This window comes from Pelodiscus sinensis, chromosome 12, assembly GCF_052426305.1.
Source record: "Pelodiscus sinensis isolate ZL-2025 chromosome 12, ASM5242630v1, whole genome shotgun sequence".
NCBI classification, from domain to species: domain Eukaryota; kingdom Metazoa; phylum Chordata; order Testudines; family Trionychidae; genus Pelodiscus; species Pelodiscus sinensis.
Genome location: NC_143063.1, coordinates 30607904 through 30628726, shown reverse-complemented (window position 1 = coordinate 30628726; position 20823 = coordinate 30607904). Strand labels below are relative to the sequence as shown.

At 44.6% G+C, this 20823-nt stretch overlaps 1 long non-coding RNA gene across 2 annotated transcripts in view; it reads left to right on the top strand.

Moving 5' to 3' along the window:
* The first annotated feature begins 4961 nt into the window (after positions 1–4961).
* The window catches only part of LOC142831066 (uncharacterized), a 53346-nt gene continuing 37484 nt past the window's right edge, over positions 4962–20823 (top strand). Inside the window, exons 1-3 of one of the 2 annotated variants that reach the window (XR_012906683.2) lie at positions 4962–5097; positions 12615–12716; positions 14902–15996. This is a non-coding gene — a long non-coding RNA (uncharacterized LOC142831066). Of the gene's footprint in view, positions 5098–12614; positions 12717–14901; positions 15997–20823 lie in introns of those variants that run through there. The other variant, XR_012906685.2, reaches the window with a different exon arrangement.

The following is a 20823-nucleotide window of genomic DNA, read 5'->3' as shown; positions in this document are numbered from 1 at the left end:
CTTTGATCAATTAAACCTTGACTTGGATGAGTTTTCATTGGTGTGGCTGGGAGAAGAATTTTGCCTTTTGTCATGGTAAATAAGGCCAAACACAGAAATGAATATGGAAAAAAGACACATTTCTGAGTCCTGGTGAAGAATGTATAGATGCCAGGGATCTGTAACTAGCACTAATGCTTCAACAGGTGAGAATGAGCTAGAACCAGAAGATGTGAAGAGGATACCAGTTCACAGAAAATTTCATACGAAAGATGTTCCGAGTATATGAAAAAGCAGTTATTTTAGGGACATCATTCAAAAGTACACAGACTCATAGACTTTAAGGTGAGAAGGGACCATTATGATCATCTAGTCTGACTCCCTGCACAGTGCAGGCCACAGAATCTCACCCACCCCCTCCTAGAATAATCTTCTCACCTATATCTCAGATATTGAAGCCTTCAAATAGTTTGAAGACCCCAAGATGCAGAGAATCCTCCAGCTGTGATCTGTACTCCATGCTACAGAGGAAGGCGAAAAACCTCCAGGGCCTCATGAACATCAGTTCTTCTGATTTTTGTCAGGTGGCATTGTGGAGAGGAAAAGAAAGAATTAAGGACCTAAGTTCAAGAGACTTGATCAGGGTTTAAAAAAATTGCAGTCCTGGACATTCTGTAAAAAGGAAGCCACCATGATGTTTGCCAGTTAACTGACATCATATACTATAGTTTGTCATTGGTTGGTTGAAGAGGGTTGTCCTGGGATACTCAACTGTGGCCACACAAATTAGAAAGTTGGCAAGGTTTTTCTCTCTTTCCCCCTTAGTTGGGTATTCTGAGTTCTGTTTAGTAAAATTGTCTATATTCTGAATTAATTTACAAGCCATTTCTTTGTTAAAATGTCTAAATTCAGTTAGATTTTTTAAAATTACCTACCAGTTCACAGCTGTAAATACTTCACACATCAATATTTTTATGAAGTAATCTTCAGTAGAAAGTGCAGGGTCCAAACATCTTAGGCACATAACATTAGGTTGGAAAGATAATCTAGAAAATGTTTGGCTATATATATATCATCATCACTTCCTGACTGCTACAAGCCAAAAATAACTCCCAACATGCAATTTCCTCAATATCTACTGCATCAGTTTGCCATATGGTATTTCTCAGCTTTTGTACTTTGCCATTCTGTTATGTTCTATTGAAACGAGTATTTTTAACTTACATGGGTAAATTTCATTAATTAGCTTTTGGTTGCTTATTAAATAAAGATTATCCATATTATATATGTCACAGATGAAAAACATGTATTGATTATTGTAATTCAGTCTCTGGTTTATTATAAACACAAAGTCCTCCAGGGAGCGTTACAAATCCACATGGTGTCCCTGACTTCTTGATTTTGCATTGGTATCACTGAAGAAACTGAATCTAAGGTATCAGACAGTTCCCTATTAAATACACCTCTAGGAGAGGTCGTACATCGTGTTTATTCCGGCAAAGGCCTGCAATAAGCTACACTCAAAAAATGGCAGGATACAAAGAACTGGTGAAAAAGACTGCAGTCTCTTTTGATTCAAATCATGGACCATTTTCAGAATTCTTGGGCACAGTCATATCTGGAAAGGACCCTAACATGCATTTCAGTGCTCTCTCCTTTAGGCAAAAAACAGATCAATTAATGCAGCGGCTCCCAAATGGTGAATTATGAGCTCTTTTGTGGAAGCGGGGTCCAACAAGACAGATTTGGCCTGAAAGACAATGCATATATGTCCTGACTTACTCCACAAATGATGTGCCAGGAGGCCATCATTTTCATCTACAATCTGGCAATCTCTCCGTACACTGATACTTTATACATACATTGAGTCCAAGGATACTGTTTGAAGGCCACTATTTTGTAGAGCAACATCAATGCCTCCTTACCACATGACCTCAAACCTAGAGTACATGTGAAGGTCATATGCGTAGTGACTGCCATTTTTCCTGGCATGGAATTTGTGGAATAGAACCAGAGACCTGTCTGTGCAGATGTCGTATTGCCATTTGCACCAGGCAGTTATACAAACAATCAGATGAGAGATTTGAATCCAGAAGATGCTTATCTGTGAGCAGCAGCCTTATTAAGAGAGAATTGTTTGCGTGCGTTGGTAGGAGGCTGTTAGCCTTTTCTGAGATGTGAAAAGTTTGGCTTGTAAGTGCTTTAAGGCAGTGCCAAAATCTTTTTTTAAGCCACCCTGTGTATTCTCTTGGTAGTTGATAAAATTCATGGTAAATCACAAGTGATCGCTGGGCGTCTCAGTCTGATGGAGGAACAGGTTGCATTCTTTTCCCTCTACTTGGGCAAAGTATGGTACAAGAAGCTCTTTTAGGTACAGAAGTGCTTTTAGTGCACACCTGATACCATGGATTTGCCTCTGAAACTGAACAACTCATTGAAATTTCGTACAGTCGATTTTTGTGAGAAACAAAGGCCCAACTTACTGCCTTGAAGTTCTGGTTCACTGTCAAGAGTGAATATCAACATGTGCCTGGAAACTGTTGGCATCTTTTGTGAGCAAATATTTCGAGCTGGATTTGGTGCACTTCTGTTGATCAAATCTCAGTATTGATGTACTGTCAGTGTCAGGTCAGATTAGATGTGCACTTTCTATCACACCACCGGACTTCGAGAAGCTGTACTGTAATACAAAAGCCCATGTGTCACATTAGAGAGCATTAATCATAGAATGCATCGAATACTAGAAATGGAAGAGACCTTGAGAAGTCATCAAGTCCAGTCCCCTGCCCTCATGGCAGGATCAAGCAGTCTTGATCATCCCTGATAGATGTCTGTCCAACCTCCTCTTAAATATCGCCAGTGATGGAGATTCCGCAATCTCGCTAGGCAATTTATTCCAGTGTTTAACCACCTTGACAGTTAGGAAGTTTTTCCTCGTGTCCAACCTAAACCTCCCTTGCTGCTATGTAAGCCCATTGCTTCTTGTCCTATCCTCAGTGGTCAAGGAGAACAATTTTTCTCCCTTCTTCTTGTAACACGCTTTTAGATACTTGAAAACAGCTATCATGTCCTCTTTCGTGATAACATATTTAAGGTGTAAATTCTGAGAGTCTTTGGTTGCAGTGTTGCTTTGTTGCTCTCTGGGGTCACAAAGTCTCAAAATGGGATCACACAGGCAAAAAGTTTGGTCAGGACTGCATTAATGGCTTTTCTGGCTTTTGTGCCGTCAGAACTTTACATGGGAGATCATCAGCTCTCCAGAGGCTCACTGACAATGCCATAAAAATGAAAAACAATTTGTTTCCAGTTTGGATACCTTTACTAATGCAGGAAGTGTGGTATGGCAGCCAATAGAAAAGGAAGGAAAGATTTTATGTAGCTTCATAATGTATATGCATTGTAGCATGCATTTTTGGAAGATGCTTGTGCTCCAATAACAATTTTGCATAGAGAGGCCTCGTAGCTCATCATACATGGATTATGTCACTTTTTGGATCATGTGTAGCTTCTCCTCCAAAGGCATTATCTTGCCCTGAACACAGTGCCTGTGCTCTTATGAATGAATCCCTTAGTGTTATGTAAATTAAGGGGCATGTTCTTATCTTGATACCCATGTTGATTCTTCTTCACATAAAAAGGGAGATGTATATATTGAGAAGAGAATAAATGCCATTGTTTATGTAGATGATTCATGTACTTATTTGGCTTTCTTGCTCAAACTTTTTATTTATTTTACCATAATGTCACTATTTTTGCATCCTTGTCGGTTAAAATCCTCAGTCTGGGAAGGTATTGAGGGAAAGCAGTATTATATTTTAAGTGTTTAATCAATAATCAATTTGTGAACTGTGGAATTTGCAAATAAGAATCTGTTAACAAATCTGGTGTATTTAGTTTGGAATTAAAAGTGATTTTGGTGATACTGAACTAGTATAGTGCACTTATACTAGTTTATATACTATAGACTAGTGTTTATAGTAACAATTATACTGTTTATGTTTCTGTCCATTACAAGCTTATTTTAGTGTGGTGAAGAGAAAATTAATATGCAGTGAACGATTATTAAGTTTAACGTTCTGCTGTTGGGACAATTTTGTTGTCTAGGAAGGGAAACTGATTTTCCAAAATAAAATGTTCCTTTATGTCTAGGTGTTTTTAATATGCCCTAGTGTCACATTGATTCTTTGTTCACCTTATTAATTTTCTTATTTTTGCCCATCTAATACAGGCAATAATAAAGGATTGTCTATTTGCCTACTTCTCTTTTAAAGGTCTCCACTCAGGAAATCTCTCCTGGGGTTACTTTGCTAGACCATTACCTTTTTCTCAAATCCTTCCTTAAGATACACCTCAGCTGTAGTGCCCACTTGAAATCAGCCAACCAATCTGGTTAGATTAAGTGGCAATCAGGAATTGTGAATTTTATTTAAATAAATAAACCAATAAAAACAAACATCCAAGATGATCTGGAACCATCAAGCTGTGCCATAGCTAATCTGCATTATCACATCAGCCTCCATTCCTGGCCTCCTTCCATTTGCTTATCATACTCATTTATTGCATCTTATTTCAAATTATATTGCAAACTCTTTGATCATCATCAATATCCCTGTGTTTTTATACTAGCACAATGGCAGCCTGATCCTGGTTGGATCTTCTAGAAGATGCTACAATACTCCTATTAGTATAACATATTTTTGAGTCAGCTGTATATGTTCCTTTGCTTTAAGTTTAGGCTTTGCCAGTGATTAACTGTAAAAACTTACAATGTCAACTCTTAATATTTTATCTGATATCCTTTAAAAGCTGTTGTCAAGTAAAAAACTTTAAATGACAGGCAGCATTTGCCTGAAACTTCCACCATCAGCAATGATAATCCTGTTGACAAAAGGTTAATTGGATTCTGCTGACTCAAGGAAGTAGGTGGTGCCTTACCCCCACCTGTATAAAAGGGAGATGAGCAGAGTTTTCTGGAAAAGTGAGGATTGGAGGGAGGGTAGATGATGTTGTTCTGGAGATGGTGGTTTTAGAAATAGCTAAGTCAGTGAAAAAGCTTCAGATGAACTTTCTTGCCTTATTTTTAATTGTTTGTAAATAAAGGTGAACTTCAGGAAGAGGGTAAGTTCTGATCCTACCCCATATGTAGATGTTGTTTAGAGTGTGTTAGTAAAGGTAAATATTCACACAAGCTGCTTTTATTATGAAGCATTAAATTCTGCATTATTGTAAAGTCAGTCTGGAGTAACTGAACTGCATTTACTCTGGGCCCTTTGCCCACTCTGGGGAGCACTTACACCCAGGGGTGGCCTGTAAGCCTAGGTGAGCTAGGCAGCTGCCTAGGGTGCTGCTGGCTTGGGTGCCCGATGATGATGTCATGGCTGTTCAGGCAGGGGTGCTGATTGTGTTGCCCCACCTAGGGTGCCAGCTGCTGCAGCCAGCCTTGGGCTGCTCTTGCTTATACCAGTAATCTTATTGCCTATGCTTTGTGAATAAGTAGTGAGGGACATAAGAGTTGCTTAATTGGGCCCTGTGTACGGTTTCAGTCTTGTACTTTTGAAGCTTATCATTTACTTCAGTTGCAGGAGGGTAGGCATCCTAAGAGTAAAATGAGACCTGGGCCTGATACTCAGTTGGTGTAAGTCAGTGAAGTTCTAGTGGCTTCAAACCTTCTCCATGTGGATTTTTAATATCACAGCATATTTTAAATGTAAAGGCAGAACTCATCCCATAGGATTACACAGACAACCTTTAAATATCTCAGCCCAAACAAAGGGTATAAATGAGGTGATGTGAATAACAAGGCTATGCTGTAATGAAGATCTGTGGGGTGAGAGAGGGAGGGGTAGCTACTAGCATCTCCTCTTCCAATGATTGGCCCATAGTAGGCTCATGTAGGGCTGAGTGAGGTGAAGGAAACTTAAGGGTATGTCTACACTGCATTAAAAGAACAGTTGCATGGCTGTGATGGGCCCTGGCCCAGCTGACTTTGGCTCCTGGGAATAAAAATTGCACTGTAAAAATTTGGGGTGGAGCCCAGGTTCTGAAACTCTTGAAGGGGAGTCTCAGAGCACAAATACCAAGCTGAGCCCCAAATGTGTAAAATGCAATTAACCCCAGTCTGAAACCCCCCCCCCCCCCCCCCAAACTCAATTACCCTGCAAGGCCATGGCCTGCAGTGCAGGATTTTTTATAGGAGTACTATGCTGTGATTGGGACACCTCTTTTATGCCCTGTGCATTAACAAGTCTTTGGTTTTACAGTAGTCTACTGGTTCACAGTCCTTTTTCCCCTGATAGTGAGGTTCTATTCCTCTTCTCAGTCCCTCTGGTCACTCTTGACTCTGTTGGCTGTCTTCCTGATTTAGAGGTCTAAGTGGAATCAGAATCAGGCTCACAGGGCCTCCTTTCACAAAGTGAGTTAACAAATAGTTTAATCGAATCTGGAATTGCTTTTGAGGAAAAATGTTTGAGAACTAACAAGACTACAGTTCTTATTTTGATTTTTTTTAAACAATTCATGGAATGAATAATGCAAGTGCTGTGACTCCCTTTCCTTATTCTTGCTTTATAATATGGCGAACAGGTAGAACTGACACAGAAAGGAGAGCCTGGTATCCCATTGCACAATAGCTTATGCAGAAAGTGCAAAACATAGGCTGTCCATGTTGTTCACAGCATTGCCTTTTAGACTTTCTTTGCTTGCAGCTGTGTAGAAATGTCTGCATCACTATCAGTCTTGTAAGAATTAAATGCCATTGTGACGAGAGGTACCTTCGGAGATGCAATGAAGAAACCCTTTTAGGCCATAGACACACCCTCTCTCCAGTTTTTCCCACTGAGCCCACTATTCTTTCCCTTCGGCTGTATAAATGATACAACAGTTTTCAGGCCATTAGTAGTTGCCTAGGAAACCAGCTGCTGCTCCCAGGGGACCTATAGGGATTGGTTTTGAATCAGGATCCTCTATAGTTCTTGTGGGCCCAGGGAGTAGTGCTCCTGAAGATGGTCTGCCTAGGAGTTTCTCCCTCCAAAGCTTGCCTGGGGTGAGGGTAAGCAGTTGTGCTAGTCGGGTAACAGGATCCACCTGCTCTTTGTAGCCATTACAGGATAAAGCTTGTTTGTCATTAGGGTAGAGACTGGGAGTATATGTGAGGGGAGAGAGAAAGCTCAAGAGATTTGTGCTGTGAAGTCACTGTAGCACAAATTGGCTTGTGGTGTTTATATTAAACTATCTGCTAGCTGTATAAGGAGGAGTATTGTACTGTAACATTTGAATAGTAACTCACAAGAAACCAATATGCAGATGTCCTGGCTAGTAGGTGGGTGTTTTTTGCCCTGGGTACTATAACCCCTGTCTGTTCAGTAGCACTAAGCATAGCCCTTCAGGAGATAGGAAGACTTGTTTCTTATTTGTAATTAGTGCTTTATCCTGGTGTATTAATGTGTGAGCTCTGTAACAACATACAGATTAACTTACAGTATTTTTGTAGGTTCTCATTAATACTGAACAGCAGCCAAACTACATCTCTGGGTTCAACTAATTGGAAATAATGTTGTTCAGCTGCCCCAGTGTCACAACATTAAATCTACCTCCTAGTCAACGCTCTCCACACTAACACTCTGCTCTTCATGTACTCTAACCAAGAAATGCTACAAAAATACTGTGTCCACTTGTGGTCACCTCAGCTCAAAAAACAAAACAAACCCACACAACAGAATCTTGGCACTGGAAAAAGTTCAGAAAAGGTGGGTGTGGAACAGCTGCTATCTGGAAGATTGAAACTGGCAATTTTTAGCTTGGTAAAGAAATGACTAAGGAGCGATATGAGAGGTCTGTAAAATCAGGACTGGTGTGGAAAAAGTGACTAAAGAGTTATTTACTACTTCCGTAACATGAGTACTAGGGGGGTCACCAAATGAAATGAATAGGTAGCAGGTTTCAAACAAAAGGAAGTATTTCTTCATACGACACAATCAACCTCTGGAACTCCTTGCCTGGGGATGTGATGACATCCAGGACTACAGCAAAAATCAAAAAGGAGCTAGATAAACTCATGAAAGATATGTCCATCAATGGCTATAGCAGGAATGGCATGCCTAGCCTATGGCACTGGTAGCCTCTGCAAAGTGGGCAAAGTGTCTGTGTTGGGGGATGGCTCTGTACTTGCAGAAGAGCCGGAGCCAATGCAGCCAGCCCTGAGCACTGCCCAGAGTGTGCCAAGTTGGCTCCTAGGCAGCACTGCTCTCTAGGTCTTAGCATTACCTGGAGTGCACAGTGTGGTACTCTGGCATCAATTTAAAGGGTCTAGGGCTCTGGCTCTGAGCTCCTTTGAATCACCAGGCCCAGGGGCAACTGCCTCATTTGTCCCTCCCATCAGCAGTCCTACCCTAGCCTCAGTTTGTTAGAAGCTGGTAATGGGCAACAGGGATCACCTGATGATTCCCTGTTTTGTTCTTTCCTTCCGGGGCAGCTTCCATTGGTCATTGTTAGAAGACCGGAGACTGGGCTACAAAGACCTTTGGTATGACCCAGTATGGCTGTTCTCATGTTAATGTAACTCTTGCTATAAATGTTATTTTAATAATCATTGTATCCATGATAATTGCTATCTAGCAAGAAAACTTGTCTCTTGCCCCAAAGGAAGCTGGTCCAATAAAAGATACTATCTCACCCACTTGTCCCTCCTATTATATGCCAAATACTCATCCTCCTATTATGTTAATGTCATTAATTCTGCATTAGGGATGATTTTCACAATGAATAAAGGCTCATCTACACTGCTACCACAACTGTTAGAAGACCAGATTACAGCACTTTTGTCCCCTGACTTGGTTATAAGACACTTCTAGTGGGCCTAAAGCCCAGGTGTCCAGATGATGTGGTTAGGTTCCACCTCGGTCCATGTTATAAATGTAACCGTTGTTGCTAGAGACAAAGTGAATTAACCTTAGAGCAGGTATACACTAGGGCTCCGTCTAGACTGGCATGATTTTCCACAAATGCTTTTAATGGAAAAGTTTTCCGTTAAAAGCATTTGCGGAAAAGAGCGTTTAGATTGGCATGGACACTTTTCCGCAAAAGCACTTTTTGCAGAAAAGCGTCCGTGCCAATGTATACGCGGTTTTGCGCAAGAAAGCCCCATCACCATTTTTGCCATCGGGACTTTTTTGCGCAAAATGGTTTTTAGCTGTCTACACTGGCCCCCTTGAGCAAAAACATTTCCGGAAAAGGGCTTTTGCCCGAACGGGAACATCAAAGCATTTGCGCGAGAAGCACTTATTTCGGACAGTAGAATGTCAGTGCTTTTACGCAAAATTTAGCTGCCAATGTAGACAGCTGGCAAGTTTTTGCAAGTGGAAAAACTTGCCAGTCTAGACGCAGCCCTACACTTCAGGCTTTTTGTGCAAAAACAGCTGTTCTTGCCGGGTGTCTATACTGCACGTGCTTTCTTGCGCAAGTAAATTTACAGTATAGTGTCATAAAACAGGGCTTCTTCCGGAAGAGTTATTCCTCTCTCCACAAGAAATAAGCTCTCTTGCGCAAGAGCTCTTCCACAAGAGGGCTGTGTATACAGGCAACATGAATTTCTTATGCAAGAAGCCCCTATGGTTAAAATGGCCATCAGAGCTTTCTTGCGCAAGAGAGCATCCACACTGCCATGGATGCTCTTGCGCAAAAGCACATGGCAGTGTGGATGCTCTCTTCTGCAAGAGCTTTTGCACAAGAACTCTTCCGTAAAACAGTTCTTGCGCAAGAAGCCTGCAGTGTAGACATAGCCTGGGAGAATGTCTCCTACCAATATAGTGCTGGTGTAGATAATGCTTCGGTTGCTGTAAATTACATTGCTCATGAGTGTCTTTTCACCACTTTTGAGTGACATATGTTAGATCAACCTAAGTGGTAGTGTAGATCTGCTCTGTTTGTTATTGAGTACCATGTGTTTCATCTCAAAATAGACTTAAGTATTATGTATGTTATGTTGGAAAATTGATTATTGTAATTAAAAAAATAAATTCTCAGGCAATAGAGTTAGGGTATTGAGTGACAGATAGACTTGTTTATTTGGGACTCCACTTGGTTCTCACTTAACGCTAATATTATTCTGGTAAAGTAACCTCTTAACAAGATGTGAAAGGCTGTAGAGTGGTATGAAATACTGTAAAGTTGTGCAGACTGGGCTAATGTTCAGAGGATTTCTGTATCCGAGTGAATTCCATTTTGAGATGAATTATGTATATTGTTTTTTTTTTTTTTTCAAAAGTCAGATTGGGAAGAATATTTAGTTTGGGAATTGGATTTAGCATGTATAATAGCAAAAGAAACTCAATCACCTTGGTAGCAGTAAGCTCCCAAATTTCACGCTGCATTGCAAAGTATGGCAAGCCTTTTTTAACTGTTGAATTTTTCAAGAGTGCTTTGCAAGTAATACTGACACTTGGCTTCCCAGAAATAGATGTATAATCCAAGTGTCTGGAATAATGAATTCCGATGGCTATTTGTTTAGGTTCTTCAAAAACTCTGATCTGATTTTAAATAAACAATGAATAAGTGTTGTTCTTCCTTTTCCCTATCTGGATGATAGAAGCTTAAATAATAACTTGCATTTTGCATAACTATTCTCTTAAGTGGCACTCCTATTACAAACATATTTTTGGATTTTTCTATTTCAGGCCAAGTCACCACAACCACTACATATACATGCTTTCCCTACCTCCAAAATGTTTCTAACCAATTTGAAAAGTTGCTTTTTAAAATGAAACTTGCATAGATAAAACAGCTGTACTCCTTGTCACAATTTATTCCTTAATGTGTTTATACAAAGATTTGGGATGACGGAAATATATCACTATCCAATTCAGTGGAAAAGGTCCACTTTTTAACAGCAGAACCTGTATTTGTGTCCTCTAGATAGTAGCAGTCAAATGGATAGTGGCAGATAAGCCCTTCAAATGGAACTCTTGTCCCATTTGTCTGGAACTGGATACACATGACATAGGCCAGCTTTCTCCTCATAGTTTTGTTTTAATCCAAAATGTATTAGGGTTTCACTGCAACCTCAATGTCTCAATTTGTATGGGTATCTTTCTTTCACAAATACACAGTATACTCTATGCTGTCTGATACAGGACAGGAGCACCTCTCATTGCAGTATTTTCAGTGTGCCAATTTCACACCAGCCTGAAGATGATACTGAATAGATGACTGAATTGTTAAAATTGGCTGTCTTCTTTCTCAATGAAAATACTTAATACAGGCAGTCCCCGACTTACGCGGATCCGACTTACGTCGGATCCGCACTTACGAACGGAGCTTTCTCGCCCCGGAAGTCGGGGCGAGAAAGCCCCGTTCATAAGCTGCTCCGGTGCCCCTGGTCTGCTGGAGACCGTCTCCAGCAGACCAGGGGCACCGGGCGGGTTCCCACGCTTCTGAGGCTTTGCCAGAGCAAAGCCTCAGAAGCACGGGAACCGCTGCTGCTGCCCCTTGAGACCCGGTGCCTGTGGTCTGCTGGGGACGGTCCCCAGCAGACCACAGGCACCCGGACTGAAGCCGCAGCCGCGGGGGGGTCCCGCGCCTCTGAGGCTTTGCCAGAGCAAAGCCTCAGAGGCGCTGGACCCCCCGCGGCTGCGGCTTCAGTCCGGGTGCCTGTGAGGCGCGGGGAACCGCCGCTGCTGCCGCTTTGACTGAAGCGGCATCAGCGGCGGTTCCCCGCGCCTCTGAGGCTTTGCTCTGGCGGGACCCCCCGCGGCTGCGGCTTCAGTCCGGGTGCCTGTGGTCTGCTGGGGACCGTCCCCAGCAGACCACAGGCACCCAGACTGAAGCCGCAGCCGTGGCGGGGTCCCTCGCCTCTGAGGCTTTGCCAGAGCAAAGCCTCAGGGGCGCGGCACCCCGCTGCCGCTGCGGCTCTGCTCCCCGTGTCCCTGGTCTGCTGGGGGGGGGGCGCAGCTAGTGTGCCCCCCTCCCCCCCAGCAGACCAGGCTTTTGTTTTGGACTCTGGGGCAGAGCAGCTGAGGCGCTGCCGATTGGTCCTGCAGCGCCCGTGGGCACTACTGGACCAACCCGGCAGCACCCCAGCTGCTCTGCCCCAGGTCCTGATTCAGCCGCTGCTGGTCAGTTTCAGCAGCGGCTGAATCAGGACGTCTGGGGCAGAGCAGATGGGGTGCTGCTGGGTTGGTCCAGTAGTACCCCAGCTGCTCTGCCCCAGGCGTCCCCAAGTCAGCTTCTGCTGAAACTGACCAGCGCTGACTACAGGAAGCCCCAGGCAGAGTTGCTCTGCCCCGGGCTTCCTGGAATCAGCTGCTGATCAGTTTCAGCAGCAGCTGACTTGGGGATGCCTGGGGTTCTTAAGTTGATTCTGTATGTAAGTCAGAACTGGCGGTCAGTTTCAGCAGTGTCTGAATCTGGACGCCAGTTCCGACTTACATACAGATTCAACTTAAGAACAAACCTACAGTCCCTATCTTGTACGTAACCCGGGGACTGCCTGTAAAAGATGCAAGATCGTCTTGTGCTTTTGGTATAAACTAGCATGGTGAAGCTGTAGCTATAATACAATTGAAACTTCTCAAGCTCTCTCTTGCACTGGTAGTCTTGGTGATGGATGATTGTGTTTTATGGTTGGTTTGTACCTTTTTCAGGAGCTGACATATGTGGGTATCCAGTTTACTGCTTGTCTAATCAGAAGGCTTCTTCCCTGTGAGGAAGACTATGCTCCAGTGCATCTTGACTTTGTGTCTAAGGTAAACACCTTCAATTCCAGGCACTCTTTGAAATACTTCCTTCAGAGCTCTTGGCTTTATTGGGGGTACTGGACTGCTGTATTACATATTAAAATGAGCTAATGCAAATACCCATTCAACATTGCTGTCAAGGCAAAAGGTTTGTCAGGATCCTTGCTGCATTTGGTCAACAGTTTGGTGGGGAGTAGATCCATGTTTAAACATACAAAGCCTCAGATGGTAAGAGAAGAGTCCATTCTGAATAGTTGTATTTATGTTAATGCTGTATATGGTATCTAGATACTAAGGAGCCTTTATACATGTATTGGATGGGACTAACATTGCTATTAAGGTTTAATTTTCCAGGACCACGTGCCTGCCTTAGTAAGGCTTGCTGCCTACCAGTTGCATTGTCTCTGATTTCCATGTTAGTAAGGCAAAGATGCACTTGTCTCAAGTTTATACATGGCAGTGGATTTTATGGATGTTCCTAGAGCCCTATTTTTTCACCATCTCATAACCAGAAAATTTACTTGTTGGACAAAAAAGTCATGTAATTCTTACTCTTCCCATGCGCACATATAGTATTGTGTATGTGTGTGCATGCACATATGCGAGGTGTCAATTGTCATGAAAGATGCTGTACATAGATCATTTGTAACACTGCTTTTAGGGGCAAAAACCAACTGTCAGCTTTGGATACCAAGCCATAATGATGATTTATTTGGCTTGTTAGATTCATGTGTTTAGTAAAACCTTAGTGAGTACAAATCAGGTTGATGTGGAAAAGGCCAAAATATTACTATATGTAATATACTTTCAATCTCTTCAATACTTTTTTTTTTATTTGTGCTATTGTTCCCAAGGGCTGATCCGTGGTGAGTATGCCCTAAGTCCACATGTATACTTATGAACTGGAGATTAATCTTCTGTCCTTCAGTTTAGTGGGTCTAGTTAAGGCCCATTAAATCAAATTCTGAGGGCACTGCCAATCAGCACCCGTACTCATTGCAGAGGAAGATTAAGGAAAGCTGATGGGAGCGTATGTTTCCCACTGTGAAGACCGCCCCACGCTCTGCTTCAGGTTCACAGACTCCAGCTATATTATTTACATAGCTGGAGTTGCATACCTTAAGCCGACCTTCCAGATCTAGTGTTGATCTTGTCTAACGCATTAGTAAGTAAAGACAAGTTTTCTTTCTAATCTAAGGAAGAGCTATGAAGTAAGCACTAAACATATTATCACTCAAAGTATGAGATTAGTAAGGGGAACAATAAACTACATTTGCTTGTGATCCTATAGGTACTTTCTACCTGAACATCTAGGACCCTATGAGCCAAGTTCTGACCTGACATACTTCTGTGTATCCACAGTAAATCCAATGCTAGAATTTAGCCCATGTATCTTTCTTGTGCAATGATGATCATGATAATATACTGATAGCTTTCTGGTATTTAAGTATTTAGAGCATTAATCGCAAAGCTGTTTTATTATGTTAGAGGTTTAAATATGCTGTGTTTAAAGCAGAAAGATACATCTATCTATCAAAAGTTTTTCATGTGGGACAACAGTGTGACGCTGTTTGGGGATGGCAAAGCCACCTGGCAACTGGCCTGGACAGATTCCACCTCCCTGCAGGAGGGCTAGGAGGTGGGGGGGGGGGCTGCATATCCCCCACAGACAGGGGCACCACCTGTATCGGTGTAGCGAGCAGGGGGCACAGTCTCCTAGTACTATATAAAACCTTTCAATATGAAAAACGTTACATTTCTGAGCAGACAATGAGAAAATTCTCTTTTAGAGGTCAAAACTCTCAGTGCCTCCGGCAACATGGCCTTGAATGTCATCTGACAAGGTAGAAACACAAACCCTTCCTTGAACAAACAGCCAATTCCTGCACAACTCAGTATGTTAGGAGACCTGACTTACTGTTGCCAAGTGATATTTATTATGTAGAATAATGAAATCCTGTCTGTATTTATTAAAAAAAACCTTTCTGGTATAGCCTGTCTTATGAGTGTTAACTAGCTAAATATTAACTTCTACTTTCTGCAGAGCTAGTAGAGAAATTAGTGAATCCAATGACCTTTCGAGTGCCCTGATGATATCTGAACCTCTTAGAGATGGAGGGAGGGAGTTGGGAAAGTGCTGGCGTCTGGTTAGTGGAACATCCTCTTGCAGTCTTCCTCTTCTGTGCGTTCTTAGGGCTGTCTGTTTGGAAATGCTCAGTTGTTTTGTGATGTGCAATTCTTAGAGAAGAAACATGGCAGAGACCAGCAGACATTCATTTGAAATGATCTTCATTCGCTGCATTCTGGAATGGACTTGAAAGCAGGTCTCAGAGGCAACTTGTACGTACCAGTTTGTCTTTCATATTTATTTATGACAGACTTGAATCTTCAGGATGGCTTTCTATCAAGTGACATACCCATTCAGTGTGATGTGTCTAAAAATAGGTCATTGTCAAAGAACAGGAAAGAAATTATATAAAGTTATAAACTAAACCTGTGCAGTGGAATATTAACAGCATATTAACAGTATCTAAAGATGAGACAATGAGGTAGTGTTGGATGTTCAAATTAGTGCTTCATGTGGATTAATTTTTAGTATATTAGACATTTTTTATTAAAAATAAACAAAAGCAAGTTGCAGACTGTTCAGGTGGCTTCTCCTAGAGACACAGATTACTTTTGCAAGGAAAGCATGAAATAAATTGCAAATGGCAAAAATCTTCCAGTATGCAGGCTAATAGGAATAGTGGGCCCAGTTCTGCTCTGTTACACAGGTATAAATCCCAAACAATTTGACTTAAAGCAAACCAAAGCAGCTCTTGTGAAATACATGTCACTACATAGGTGCTTAAATAAGGATTTAGGCACTCCGATTTTTTAAAAAAATGTACTTGGTCCATGCTCTTGATTAATAAGAACTAAATAATTAAATTCCTCCTCCTATAGAATAAATATTATCTATACAGATGAAAATAGAACCACCAAGAAACATGGGCCTTAACTATAGTATGTCAGTAGACGTGAGGGATCAAGGGAGAGGATTTTGGCTGTTCTGAATCAGAACTTCTGATTACCTATTCACACACAAATTTAGGGATCCTTGGAAACAAACTATCTAGAGAATCAGAACTTAAATTAATGTAAACGACTTGTTGCCCAGGTATGTGTTTAGTACTTGAGGCTGCTGGAAATATGAAATTACTTTTCCACTTTTGACTCCGTTTGAGCTCTTATGATCACATCTTCACTTGCTGTGTTGGATAGTGATGTTCTGGTGTTTGATTTAGTGGGTCTAATGTAGACCCGCTAAATTGAATGCCGAGGGCAGCTCTGACTGGCACTTGTACTTCTTGCTCCGTCTGCCTCCTGATGTGGGGACACCGCTATGTTCACCTTCAGATAAGCCGGCTCCAGCTCTATATTCTATGGAGCTGGTGTTGCGTACCTTAAGATGACCTTCCCAGTCTAGTGTAGACCTGCTCTATGTAAATTAGGCTGGGGATCGATCTATGCAATAGAAACACACCTTCTAATGTCTACTGGAGGGTGTAGTACCACTGCCAAATTGGAGTGACTGATAGCCAAGGCTTTGTTTTGGAAGCTTGCAGTAAGAGGAAATGATTGTGCACAGATGTTTGTGTATACTAGGCCTTTTGGCTAAGATCAAGTGTATATCTTTTTGAGTCTATGAGATCTGAAGCTAATCCCAGGTAAAAACTGGCAAGAAATAAAAGGGAAGTGTGACATCTGGTGGAAAGATGAGCTTACTGGGCTGCAGGAGCTCTGCAATCAATCAGGAATTTCTTGTAAAATTTGAAATTCACATTTTTGAATATCATGCCTTAAACATAAATATCAATATTTTAGCAATGAAGCTGATGTGAAATTTCTCCCTTCTGACCCCCTAATAAATATTGTCAAGGCTACTAAAATATGAAAAGACTAATATTCTTAGTGAAGGGTGGAAAATATTTTGATAAATAAAATTTCTGGAATAACTTTTCTTCCAGGAATTTCAAAGCCCTTACAAACAGTAAATCCCAAATACCCCATGAGATATCAAATTCAGCCACCTGTAGATATGGAACAGATCACAGTGGATTAAGATTAAAATAGAAATTTTAATAATGCCTATTCCGAAATAGCTATTTCGAATAAGTTGTGTGTAGATGCTCCACTTCTGCCATTTCAAAATAGCTCCTCACCAGGGCCATTAAGTTATTCCTCCTGGGGTTCTAAATCAAGATAGCACATCTACATTAGGGAAGCCTACCTCGGACTAATTTTGAGGCTTCCCTGCAGTGTAGATGTGCTATTTCAAAATAAGTTATTTCAGAATAATTATTTTGGAGTAGCTTATTCCGAAATAACTATGCAGTGTAGACATCGCCTTAGACTCCAAGCTACTTTTCACAAAAGTTAGTAACTAACTATGTTACTCTGGTGTCATGACCAGATGATATTCAATTGTAACTGCTCTAGAAGCAAGGAAGGCAATGTCGAGTAATTTCTATTTTAGAAATCAGTGACACTTCTGCCAATGAGATTTGTGGCAGATGCTGATGCTCAAGCTCAAATCTTGTCGATCTAAGTGGGGGAGGAAGCACTCAGGAAAATTTGAATTTCACCTTTCACAGCGAGCTTGCTCATCCCCAGTGAACTTGGGGACAAATTAAGCCCTGGAGGGGGGAGGCAGCAGGGGTCAGGGATGAGGGACGTGGATGGTTGGGGCACACAGTGGGGTGAAAGAGCCTGAAGTCCCATGACCAGGGATGGGGCCCAGGACAGAACCTGACGTTACACGGCCGGAACCCTGAGGTGTGAGCCCAAAGCCCCATGGTTAGAGTCTAACACTCTCCTATCCCTGGTCCAAGCAACCAACACCAAGGCAGTGCATCCAGGAGCAACAGAGGCAGAGAAACCGCTGCTGTGCCCCCCAATCACAGCCCAGGAGGCTGTGGCTGCAAGACAAGCCCCTGGTAGCTGAGCCTCATTGAGGCATAGTGACCACATTTGAGAAATTGAAAAAGTGTCTGGTCATTTAGGGTGTGTCTACACAGCAAAGTTATTTCAGAATAATGGCCGTTATTCCGAAATAACTATGCGAGCATCTACACAGCAATTCCATTCCCTGCTATGGGGGAGGTAGAAGCCTGTTTCCTGAACATCTCAGTAGTCAGGGTGCAGATGGCTGAACAGCCCAAGGAAATGAGAGATTGGAAGGGATTCCATGGTCTCTGAAGAGAGTTTGTGGCTGGAAGGAGACTCTAGAAGAGGGTTTTGAGGGAAATGTCCCTACTTTCTCTTGCCGTCAACATCCTTGTCTTGCTGTCTCACCAGTGTCCAGACCCCAAGCTAGTCAGTACCAGCAGGGGGAGCAGTGGCTACCTAGATATTTGGAACAATGCTCCAGTGTGGCCTTCCATGGGTAGGAAGAACAAATGCAGGTGTCTGACCACAGCCCCGCCAGGTGCATGAGGGCTTGAATGGGTTGCCAAATGTGTTACTCCAGAGAGCTGATAATTGACACCCCTATGAAGGTGCACAGATAAAGCCAGTGGTGTAGGCTGGCCTTGTTGTGGCTAACAAGCTAGACTGGGACTCGGGAGATCTGGGTTTGGTTCTCTGCTCTACCACAGACTTTCCGGGTGACCAGGGCTATATTACTTACTCGATTCATTTCTCAGTTTCCCTCTCTGTGAACTAGGAGGGTTGTTCTCCCAGTCTCTCTCATAATATAGACCGTATGATGAGCAGAGCATGACCTGTCTCACACTCTTTGAAAGCATGCTATGAACTGGTGACTCTGTTAATGCACTGCTGTTACACAAATGGGGAATGTAACTGAGTGATCACTCTTGTTGCCTGGGAAGGACCGTGAATGACTATTAAAGAGGTAGCTGCTCAGGGTGGCAGTTGAGGCACATCTGGTCTTCTCTTGGGTTCAACCTTCAGGATAGAATATTAAACTTGCTTTTGCTTGGAAACATTTTCTAAAAATCTGCTGTGACCTGTCATGGGAGGATGTAAGAGGTTAGTGGGAAAGGTGGTATCTTGCAAAGGAATGTGTTCTTGTTGAGAATTGGATTTGTTCCTTGGTGTAGCCGGGGCGCCCGTGCCCGTTGGGCCCCGGAGTACTCGGGGGCGCCCCCGGGGTGGGCACGGTGCCCCTCAGTATCTCGTCGCCCCGCTCAGCTGCGGGGATTCGGCTCCCGGCTACATGCTCGGTCGCCTCGCTGCTGCCCGGCCGGCAATATAATCCCCCCGCGGCTGCGGGGGGGGGGGGGAAAGGGGGGCCCAGGCCCGCCCTCACTCACGGGCCCCAGCCCAGGGCCCTAAGGACACGGAACTGTCTGGCTCCGGTCCGGCTGATGGGGCTCCTGCCGTAACTCGTCAGCCCGCTAGCTTGAGCGAGCTCCGCCCTGGGCTGCTTCCTTTCCCGCCCTCGGTGCACACCCCCTCCCCCCCGGGGGGTCGGTCACCTTTAGTTTGTCCGACAGCCTGTCGGTCCTGTACGCCCCCGAGTACTCCGGGGCCCGGAGTACTCGGGGCGCGCGCTGGCGGGGCTGCCAGCGTTCCCAGCCCCAGCTCAGCTTGTGTGCACCCCGCGCACTCCTGGCGCAGCCCTCCGCAGATGCCGAGCAGTGCCTGCTCGGCGGCGCCTTGGGGACGGGGGGAGGGTCGCCCCGTCACACCCCCCCCCCCTTTCCAAATCAGTCACCACTCCTGGTTCCGGGTCCTCCGCCTCCTCATGTCGCCTCGAAAAAAAGTCCGCATTTTGGTGCAGGTTTCCGGCCCTGTGGGCCACCTCGAATGCGTATGGCTGCAGGGACAAATACCAACGCATCACCCGGGCGTTCGTGTCCTTCATAGTCTGCAGCCACTGTAGGGGTGCGTGGTCCATCACTACTCGGAACCGGTTACCTAAAAGATAGTACCTTAATAAGTCAATTGCCCATTTTACCGCCAAGGCCTCTTTTTCGATTGTTGCATACTTACGCTCCCGTACAAACAGCTTACGGCTGATATAGACGACGGGGTGTTCGTTTATGCCCTCCCCTTGCGCTAGGACTGCCCCTATTCCATTTTCTGAGGCGTCCGTGTAGAGGGTGAAGGGCTGGCTAAAGTCGGGCTGAGCTAACACCGGAGCCCGGGTTAGGCAATCTTTCAGCTTCTGGAAGGCCTCCTCGCACTCGGGGGACCATCGTATCCTCTGGGGTAGGGCAGCGCGTGTCAGATCCGTCAGGGGTGCCGCTATTGCCACAAAATAGCTGGATCAGCGCACTCTGCTGTTGCTGACTCTCCCGGTGGGCGGCCTTCATCCACTCCAACACCTGGGTGGGATCCATCTCTCGGCTCTTTTTCCGGAGGCAGCGGGCCTCGCGGCTCCCCCCCCGCTCTCGGCTTCTACTGAAACAAAATATTTTCGTAAGTTTGCTCCCCTCAGCGGTGCTTATGCCCCTCTCTACCAGGGGCGGGGATCACTCTCCAGTGCCCACATTCTCCACCACGTGTAGCCGGGGCGCCCGTGCCTGTTGGGCCCCGGAGTACTCGGGGGCGCCCCCGGGATGGGCACGGTGCCCCTCAGTATCTCGTTGCCCCGCTCAGCTGCGGGGATTCGGCTCCCGGCTACGTGCTCGGTCTCCTCGCTGCTGCCCGGCCGGCAATATAATCCCCCCGCGGCTGAGGGGGGAGGGCAAGGGGGGCCCGGGCCCGCCCTCACTCACGGGCCCCAGCCCAGGGCCCTAAGGACACGGAACTGTCTGGCTCCGGTCCGGCTGACGGGGCTCCTGCCGTAACTCGTCAACCCGCCAGCTCGAGCGAGCTCCGCCCCGGGCTGCTTCCTTTCCCGCCCTCGGTGCACACCCCCCCCCGGGGGGTCGGTCACCTTTAGTTTGTCCGACAGCCTGTCGGTCCTGTACGCTCCCCGCACCTTAGCGACGGGGCTGGGCTAGGTAGCCTGGGTGGCGGCTGGGTCTGTGCTCTGGGGAGGTCCGCCGACTTTCCCCCTCTCCCCGCCCTCTCTCCCTCTCTCTCGCTAGCGCCTGCTCTCTCTCTCTCTCTCCCCCTCCTGGGCGGAAGGGGTTCCCTTTTTAAACCTCCCGCCGGGCTTCCG